General features: G+C 40.2%; 1 pseudogene; it reads left to right on the forward strand.

The window, feature by feature from the left end:
• Positions 1–2809: 2809 nt before the first annotated feature.
• Positions 2810–3606, forward strand: LOC119805523 (annotated as a pseudogene).
• The last annotated feature ends 6859 nt before the right edge of the window (positions 3607–10465 follow it).

The raw sequence follows: 10465 nt of genomic DNA on the forward strand, positions 1-10465 counted from the left end.
GTTGCAATTCCTTTACTCTTCTTTGTTATATAATTTAACAAGTTTTGATCACATAATACTTTATTCATTTTTCAGTTTGTATATTGAATTTTTATCATTTCTTTTTTCTTCACTTTTCTTTCACAAATTGTGCTTCCACTGATGGTTTCATATATGTCTCCTTTTAAAATCTGTATTCGTATACTATTCATCATTCTTATTGGTGTCCTTCTAGTTAAAGTTACTATCACTCCTTTCCTAACTGACTTCACACTTTCATTCTTTCAATCCCTAGAGGGTCAAAATACCACTTTCTGTTTCTTACTTTCCAAAAGTATTTCTACTATTTGTGTAACAACTTTTAATAAAACCTAATTTTCACATAGCAATGAGTTCAAAGCAAATGACTCCTGTTTTTGAATCTCAGTTTTGGGGCCCATTTGTCCACTGTGCTATACAACCTTCTATCACTTACTCAAGCATGATGAACATTGTACTTTTTTGAGATCTTCAAACATTTTATTCTTTTTCTTAAAATATCTTCTCATAGCTGAGTAGGACTTTTGTTTGCTTCCTTCTTCAGGGAACACTGAAGAAGAGGGGGGGCAACAGATTGTAAGACCAAGAAGATCAGCGTGTTTGCTGAGAGACTGTGTTTCCTGGTAATGTTGAAAGGTACACCCATTAAGTCTCACAAACACGGCTGCCTGGTGTAGGGGGTCCTTCTGTTTATGTGTTACTTTCATTGGTTAAATAAAGAGACTGCCTTGGCCTTTCGATAGGGCAGAAAATTAGGTGGAGTAGACAGAACAGGATGCTGGGAAGAGGACAAACTGAGAGCTGCCTGCCATGAAGCTGCCAGGTCAGACATGCTGAATCTTTCCTGGTAAGCTACGGCCTCATGGTGGCATACAGATTATTAGAAATAGGTTGAATCAAAATGTGAGAGTTAGCCAATAAGAGGCTAGAGCTAATGGGCCAGGCAGCAATTTAATTAATACAGATCTCTGTGTGCTTATTTTGGGCATACGCTAGCTGGGTGGCTGGGATGACAAGCAGCCTGCCAGCCTGGGTGTAAGCCAGCCTGGTGGCAGGATGCAGCCCTGCCGCTCCTCATACTACAGCTGCCTAACCATAAGCTGAACAAGTACAACAGTAATAGACATGTCAAAATTGACTCAGAAAACCCACAAAAACTACACAAAGAACTACAGGCAAGTGAGAAATGCTGAGAGGGGGAGAAATAGTCTTCTCAAGGAAAAACCACTGTGACTGATAATCTAATATCAAATGGTGAGTCCTGACGACATACATACAAGTAACATTATTCAGACTGAGCAGGTTGTATTTAGGAATATACATGCACATACATATATGAATGTCACAACAATTTTTAAAAGGCCATGCATTTGAAAGAGAATAAGAAGGGGTATATGGGAAGGTTTGGAAGGAATAAAGTGAAGGGAAGTGATATTATTTCAAAAACAATGGAAAAAAAGGGACAAAAACTCATATCTCTCTTATGTGACCTCTTCTGACTGTTCAATTATCTGTTAAATAAAACCTTCTTATTCTTTAATTAAAAGCCAGACAAACCCTGTCTAGAAAAAAGAAAAACTAATAACCTCTACAGAGGAGCTTTTCTGATCACTCTATGTAAGTGGAGCTCCACTTCCCTGTGTTTCTCTATTATTTTACCTTGGGTTGATTTTTCTTCTGGAACATGCATCATTTTTTCTATGTATGTATATCATCTATTTATCAATCATCTATTAGATATTTTGTTTTCCACATATATAGTACCTGTCTCCTATAGTAGACAGTACATTTATTTAATATTTAGATCAAATGAAATATGCAATGACGATCTGGGAAATAAGTCAGTGGTTAAACATTTTATACTGAAGATATAGGATAGATAGATACTATGCTCTATGATGTATAGAATCTAAAGATACATCTTATATTAAAGCTATGAAATTTGCATATTCATATAATTGTTTTGATCTCATAAATGCTCCTTTTAATAGTTTCTTTTTAGTTATGACAGATATCAACCACAAAAATTATTTTTTTTGTTTCATGGCTGCCTGTTACATCTTCAAGTAGAGAGTATACTATTAATAAGTATATACTGTTAGTTATGCAATTAAATGTCAGCAAGTATTGTTGGCTTGACATCTTAATGCTAAGCAGACATTCATTGTCTTCTTTTCCAGGTAGATCAAGTGGAATGAATTAAGGCAAGGAAGATGGAATATTGTGTGGATAGGCTTAAAAACACAAATAAGAAGTTGGTCTTTCAAAAAAGACTGGGCCGTTATGCAGATGTCCTTAAACTTTGAAGCTTTTTTCCTGTGATGAGCATGATTAAAATAATATATTTCCCACAAAACATTGGGTGATAATTTTTTCAAATGTCAGAATGCATTTAGTGCAACCTTACAACTTAAATGTCACCTAAAATGCAATAGCAGAAATTGCTTCAAGAAACAATGTGACTAGAATAATCCCTTGACTTTGAGCAATTCAAATGCACTTAAAAAAATTATACATTTCCAAGCTAGAAAGGTTACTTTTCAGGTGACTTGCAGTTTTTGTATGCTAAAGAAACTTGAGGTACAGAAAGCATTTCTTTTACTTTAAAGGAACTTACAAGCTGATAAAGGTCTAAGATGCCTCAACTTTCTTTTAAGTTTCAATATTAATACTAATAGATATTATTAATTGCTTCTTTCTTCATTTTAAAAATAAGATAAAAGTAATACCTCCTGCAGTGGCGAAGGCTCTGGAGGCTGCACTCTGATCCAGGCTTTACCCATGGTATATCATGGTGACAGTCACAGAGCTGCTGGTGCTGCTGGCCAGGCTTTTTCTGGCCGTGGCCTTAAGCTCCTTCATCAATATCTAAGCACATGATGAGGAGTGCTTCTTTGAGGTGGTCTCCTTAGCCACCAATATGGGCCTCATCTTCAAGGTGGTATTGGGTCCCTTCCTGGGCATAGATGTAGAGATCAGAGGATCAGATCAAGAAGGAACATACAAGGAGACCGAGATTCCAGTGGAGGCACATGTTCACAGCTCATATGGATGGGAGGCACAAGTTTTGCTTTAGTAATGGAATAGCTATCATGACTCCAAAGATAATAATTTTTACCACTGACACTGGCAAGTTTCCCAAAGTACAAGACATGGAGATGGACGATCATTGGAACAAGCGAGAAAAAATGATGAATGAGGGGCTGGAGAGATGGCTCAGCGGTTAAGAGCATTGCCTGCTCTTCCAAAGGTCCTGAGTTCAGTTCCCTGCAACTACATGGTGGCTCACAACCATCTGTAATGAGGTCTGGTGCCCTCTTCTGGCCTGCAGGAATACATGTAGACAAAATATTGTATATATAATAAATAAATACATATAAAAAAGAAATGATGAATGAACTGGCAGTGGAGATGATGTAAAGCATGAACACGAGGAATACACGAAAACCTGGGAGGGAAAACACAGAACCATTAACACCACCACACACAGCAGAGTGCTCCTTTGGGTCTTCTTCGAAGCTCTTGTTCTAGTTGCCAAAACAGATTTATTTCCTGAAGAGATTTTTTTTTGTCTGGAGAGTTGTTTAAAAGCCTTTCCTGTTGATCCTAAATCCATGATTCACTTGTTTACCAAACACCTTGGTCATAATAATGTCATTAGTTTACGTATTTTTATTTTCTAAAAGTTCATGTTTCTTTGATATTAATATGTATTGGGGAAAGCCTTTTTAGGGACATTAGAGTGAAATTTTGAAATTTGATTGTCCTATAATTCTCACGTGAATGTTGCCTCATTATGTAGGATTTTTCAAGAGTACAAGGCTGGAGAGTCCAGACCTGCCAGAAAGACCAGAGCTTAGCTATCACCAGCACAGGTCCTGAATATTCCAACATAGCTGAGGCACAAGACAAAGACCGTAAAACCAACTCTATGGCAATGATGGAGGACCTTGAAGAGTAAATAAATAAAGCCTCTATAGAAATCTAGGAAAACACAAACAAACAATTTGATGAAATGAATAAATCCCTCAAAGAAAGTGAGGAAATCACAGATGTGATTGCAGGAAATGAATAAATCACTCAAAGAAAGCCAAAAAATCCCCAAAGAGTTGAAGAAAACAAATGAGACTGTTCAAGACCTGAAAATGGAAATAGAAGTAATAAAGAAGACACAAAGTGAGAGAACTCTGGAAATGAAAATAATTTTAGTAGTGCAAGCAGGAGCTACAGAGGCAACCTTCACCAACAGAATACAAGAGTTTGAAGAGACAGCTTCAGGTAATGAATATATGATAGGAAAAATGGACACATCGGTCAAAGAAAATATTAAATATAAAAATTCCTAACGCAAAGCAGAAAAGAATATTCAAAACTGTAAAGACAAAAGACCAAGTAACATATAAAAGTGGACCTATTAGAATCACACCTGATTTATCAGTGGAGAGTCTAAAAGCCGGAAGGGCCTGGACATATGTGCCACAGACTCTGAGAAACCACAGATGCCAGCCCAGAACACTACACCAAGCAAAATTTTCAAGCATCATAGATGGAAAAAATAAGATATTCCATAATAAAGTTAAATTTATATAGTATCTACCTACAAATCTATCCCTACAGACGACATTATAAAGAAAAATACAATCTAAGGAAGTTAGCTACACCCATGAAAACACAGGAAATAAATAATCTCACACAAGCAAAACCAAAAGAATGGAAACACACACTCACACATACTACCACCACCACTGCCACTAACAGTGACAATAAAGTAACAGGGACTAACAATAATTGGTCATTGATTTCTCTCAATATTAACAGCCTTAATTTCCCAATGGAAAGATATAGACTAACAGAACAGATAGGAAAACAACATCCATTCTTCTGCTGCATGCAAGAAATACAACTCAACATCAAGGATAAACATTACTTCAGGGTATAGGGTTGGAAATAGATATTCCAAGCAAATGGACCTAAGAAGCAAGCTGATATAGCATTGCAATATCTGTCAAAATAGACTTCAAACCAAAATTAATCAAAAGAGCCTGGGAAGGACACTACATATTCATCAAAGGAAAAATCCACCAAAATAACATTACATTCCTCTTGATCAAATAGACTTCATCCCAGAGATGTAGGGATCGTTCAACATATGACAATCACTAACTGTAATCCACTATATAACTAAACTGGAAATAAACAAGATGATAATCTCATTAGATGCTGAAAAAGCTTTTGACAAATTCCAACACCCCTTCATGATAGAATTTCTTGAGTTATTAAATATAATAAGGGCAATTTGCAACAAGCCTATAGCCAATATCAAATTAAAGGAAAATAAACTCAAAGAAATTCCTCTAAAATCAAGAACAAGCAAGGGTGGGCACTCTCTTCATATCTATTTAACCTAGCATTTAAAGTTTAGCTAGAGCATTAAGACTACTGAAGGAGATCAAGAGGATACAAATTTGAAAGTATGACATGAAATATTGTTATTTGCAGATAATATGATAGTATATGTAAGAGACTTCAAAAATTCCACTAGGGTACTCCTACAGCTGATAAATACTTTCAGCAAAGTGACTGGATAAAATATTCTCTCAAAACAATTAATAGCCCTCCTGTACACAAATGGCAAATGGACTAAGAAAGAAATCAGGGAAACAACACCCTTCAAAATAGCAACAAATAATAAAAATATCTTGGTGTAACTTAACCAAACAAGTAAAAGACCTGCATGATAAGAATTTTAAGTCTTTGAAGAAAGAAATTGAAGAAGATATCAGAAGATAGAAAGATTTCCTGTGTTCATGAATCTGTAGGAGTAACATAATAAAAATAACTGTCCTACCAAAAGCAATCTACAGATTCAATGCAATCCTTTTCAAAATTCCAACACATGTTTTTGAAAAAAATAATTCTCAGCTTCATATGGAAAAACAACAACAACAACAAATCCCCAGGATCACTAAGACAGTCCTAAACAACAGAAGAACTACTGGAAGCCTCACCATCTTTGATTTCGAGTAGTGCTAGAGAGCTGTAGTCATAAAAACAGTATGGCATTGGCATAAAAACTGACATTTTGATCAATAGAATCAAATTGAAGAACTAGAAATAAATCTACACATCTATGGACACATGACTTTTGATAAAGAAGCCGGAAATACACACTGGATAAAAAATAGCCACTTTCTTTTCCTTATTGAAGTGTTTTTATTATCCTGGTCTCTGGCCTCCACCTTTGGAGGCCCTGCCTCTGTACCCCTTGCAACTTGACACCTCCCTGAGGAGGTGTCCTACCAAAAGCAATCTACAGATTCAATGTAATCCTTTTCAAAATTCCAACACATTTTTTGAAAAAAATAATTCTCAGCTTCATATGGAAAAACAACAACAACAACAAATCCCCAGGATCACTAAACAACAGAAGAACTACTGGAGGCCTCACCATCTTTGACCTCTCCCCAGAGGAGTTCAGGATCCCTCCCCCAGTGTAATTAAACTCTTTCCCAGAAAGTCAACACGTGGTCTTCCCTCTTTTCCTTCAGTGGTCAGGTTGGCACCTTCCCAGTTCCCCTCCAGGCCACCCGAGAGCATAGGAGTCCTATTAAACCTGGATATCCTTTAATTTGGCTTGTTTTGATTCAGCATGATTGGGATTTTTGTCTCAAAAGAGAGCTCATGTTAGAAAAATATTTCTAACATCTGGAAGTCCCACAGAGATAGGGCAGCCTTTTCCCGCGTCCTACAGCCACGCATTGAAAGCGTCCTGCACTTGTCCACAACCCGAGCTCTCCATGCCTGGCTAAAACTGGCTCCTGGGCTACAGCGGCTGCATCTTGGAGAGTCCCTTTTTCTTGTCCATGCTATAGGATTTTGGGAAAACCATTTGTGCCCACTTTTTTCGATTATAGGACTCTTGTAGAAGACACAGGACATGCCAAGAGTCCGATCTCAGAGGCTATGTTGGGACTAGCTGAGGTAAATTTTGTTTGTTTAGGGATGCCTAGCATTCAATTTCATGGCCCCATTTAGGCCTAAGAGCTATTTTGGCGGATGTGCTGTAATAGACTTAGAACATGCAATTGGGCATAGGCTTTAAAATGTGTGCTTGCAGTTCAAATCCAGATCAGCTATCACCCCTGGGATGCCTCTTACAAAATCTTTATAAATTGGGGCTTTTTGATACAATCTGTCCCGAAAGGATAATTTCCTATGAACTAAGATTTGGTCTAATACAATCTTGACAATGGGGCATGTTGGCCACCAGGAGGAAGCCTTGAGCTTACCGTCCTCTGGGACCTAGAAAATTTTTTGTTGCAGTAGGGACAAATGTACAGAGCTTACATATGTCCATGGTTTTGGGGCTCTGTGCTCTTGCCCTTCCCTCAGTATCCAGTGTCTTGCAGCACTGGTCTTGGTGGCTAGGGTCACAACACCTCCAAATTCCTCATCATCTGGGAATTGGGACCCCGACAATTCTAGCTGTGTAGTAGAAGGAGCATGGGGTCCCTTTGTTCTGTCCTGCCTGGCTAACTTAACCCCCGAAATAACCACACAGGAATTGATTAAATTACTGCCAGGCCCATTAGCTCTAGCCTGTTATTGGCTAACTTTCACATCTTGGTTAACCCATCTCCATTAATGTGTATTGCCACTTAACTGTGGCTTACCGGCATGAGTCTAACCAGCGTCCATCTCAGGCAGAAAAGTCATGGCATCTGCCTGTCTGTCCTTCTTCCCATCCAGTTCTGTCTACTCTGCCTACTAAGTCTGCCCTATCAAAAGGCCAGGGCAGTCTCTTTATTCAACCAATGAAAGCAACACATAAACAGAAGAACCACCTACATCCCAGCTGGACCATGCAGCCAGAGGCACTGGCCTCTCCCGGACTCCCTCAAATCCACACTACCCACCCTGTTCCTGTGGAGCAACATTTTCCACATTCCTCTCCTTCCCTGTCCTTGCCTACCCCCTCCCTTGCCAATCTGGAAGTTCAAGGTCAATTTCCACCTTACCCAACTCCCCCCCCCCCCCCACCTCATCTTCCCACCCTTGGACCTCCTCTGCGCACTGGGCTAGCCCTTTCCAATCCTCCCCAGTCTCCTCGCATACAAGATCCCACCATAACACTGTCCTTCTTTGCCCTTTCTGGGAAGTGGTGGGAGCAGATGGCATTACCCAACTTCATGCTCCATTTTTTTCTTCCAGATCTCTCTCAGATAGAAAAGCATCTGGGATCCTTTTCTACTATTCCTTCTGCTTATACTAAAGAGTTTCATTATTTGTCCCAGGCTTACGATCTAACCTGTTATGACTCTTGTTATCCAAGCTTCTACTCTCACTCCTGAGAAGCAAAATAGAATTCAGGAAGCAGCTAGGCAGTATGCAGAACAGACTCATTTGGTAGATAGTACAGTCCCTGTGAAAGAAGTGGCTGTGCCAGACACAGAACCACACTGGGACTACCAACCTGGCCAAAGTGGCCAACAGAGGTGGGACATCATGGTTCATTGTCTCCTTCAGGGTATGGAAATGGTCTCAGAAAAAGTAGTTAATTTTGACAAACTCTGAGAGATGAAATTTCTCACAGATGAAAATCCAGCCATTTTTAAAAATTGGTTACAAGGGACCATGGTCCAATATACCATGCTAGATCCAGCCTCCCCAGCGGGAGCCAAGGTCTTGGCTACCCATTTTATCTCTCAGTCAGCACCAGATATTAGAAGAAAGTTAAGAAAGGCTGAAGAGGGTCCTCAAACCCCTATACAAGAATTGGTGAAAATGGCCTTTAAAGTTTTTAATGCCTGAGAAGAAATAGCTGAGTCTTCCTGACAGACAAGGCTACAACAAGCAGTTAATCTGCAGGCTCAGGCCTTAGCAGCTGACCTAAGGTCATGGGAAGGAGAACAAGGGAAGCCAACCATAAGGCTCTACCCTGGTGGAGCCCAGTCTAAGTCAACCTCACAGACAAGCTGTTTTAAGCGTGGCTAAATGGCCATATGGCACATTATTGCACTAAACTTCCTACGAGGCCATGTCCTATCTGCCAGCAACCTGAACACTGGAAATCACAATGTGCAGGCTTGTCCTCTATGGCACACCACGGAGGTCCAGCCTCACCAACATTGGCAAGTGAAACTGTGCCAGCCTTTGAATTTCTCAGCCTTGCAGAGGATTGACACTGCCCAGACTTGGTATATCCCATAACCGTATCAGAGTCTAGGATAAATCTGCAGGTAGTGGGTAAATCCATTACTTTTATTTTGGCCACAGAAGCTACCTATTCTGTTCTAACATCTCACTCAGGCCTTACATTCCCCTCACCAATTTCAGTTATGGGGGTAGACGGGACCTGTTTCTCCCCACTTAAAATTTTGCCACTGCTCTGCATTCTTACAGGACAATTTTTCTCTCATTCTTTCTTAGTGATGCCTGATTGCCCAGCACCTTTACTGGGTCAGGATATTCTTAGCCACTTCAGGGCCACACTAACTTTAGCCCCTACACACTTTTTTGAGTCCCACTTTCTTCTCACTTTAACAGCCTCACAGGATCCTACCCTAGACTGTTCTGTTCCTAACACTCCCTTATCCAGTAGACCCCCAAATATGGGACACTTCTACTCCTGTGGTTGCTACTCACCACCAGCCAGTGCTAGTTCACCTTAAAGACCCTTCATCCTTCCCTTCCAGACCCCAGTCTCCTATTTCTGAAACCCACCGCCAAGGCCTTAAGCCTATTATTACACATCTCTTATCTCAAGGACTTTTAATTCCTATCTACTCACCTTGCAACACTCCAATTCTTCCTGTGTGAAAGCCCTCTGGTGCTTACCACCCAGTTCAAGACCTCCACCTCATAAATGAGGCAGTCATTCCAGTTCACCTTCTGGTTAACAACCCTTACAATCTCCTGTCTAAAGTCCCTCCTACCACCTCCTACTTTACAGTTCTAGACCTAAAAGATGCCTTCTTTACTCTTCCTTTACACCCTGACTCATACATCCTCTTTGCCTTTACCTGGGAGGACCTGGATTCCCGGTCCTCCAGACAGCTTATGTGGACTGTTCTCCCTCAGGGTTTTTGAGACAGCCCCCATTTCTTTGGCCAAGCTCTGGCTCGAGATCTCTCAGACTGATGCAGGTTCCAGCATGCTCATCCAGTATGTAGATGATCTACTTCTCTGCAGTCCTTCATTGTCTCTGTCCCAACAGGCCACCTCTGCACTCCTGAACTTTCTTAGATCCCGGGGATTTGGAGTTTCACCAAATAAGGCTCTGCTATGCTCTCCTACAGTGGTATATTTGGGTGTTCAACTTAGTCCAGGGTCTAAGACCCTCACCTCTGACAGGGTCTAGGCACTGCGGGATTTACAGCCTCCAACCACAGGGATTCAGATCCACTCATTTTTGGGTTTGTTGGGGTTCTTTTGCCATTGGATTCCT

This window comes from Arvicola amphibius, chromosome X (assembly GCF_903992535.2).
Source record: "Arvicola amphibius chromosome X, mArvAmp1.2, whole genome shotgun sequence".
NCBI classification, from domain to species: Eukaryota; Metazoa; Chordata; class Mammalia; order Rodentia; family Cricetidae; genus Arvicola; species Arvicola amphibius.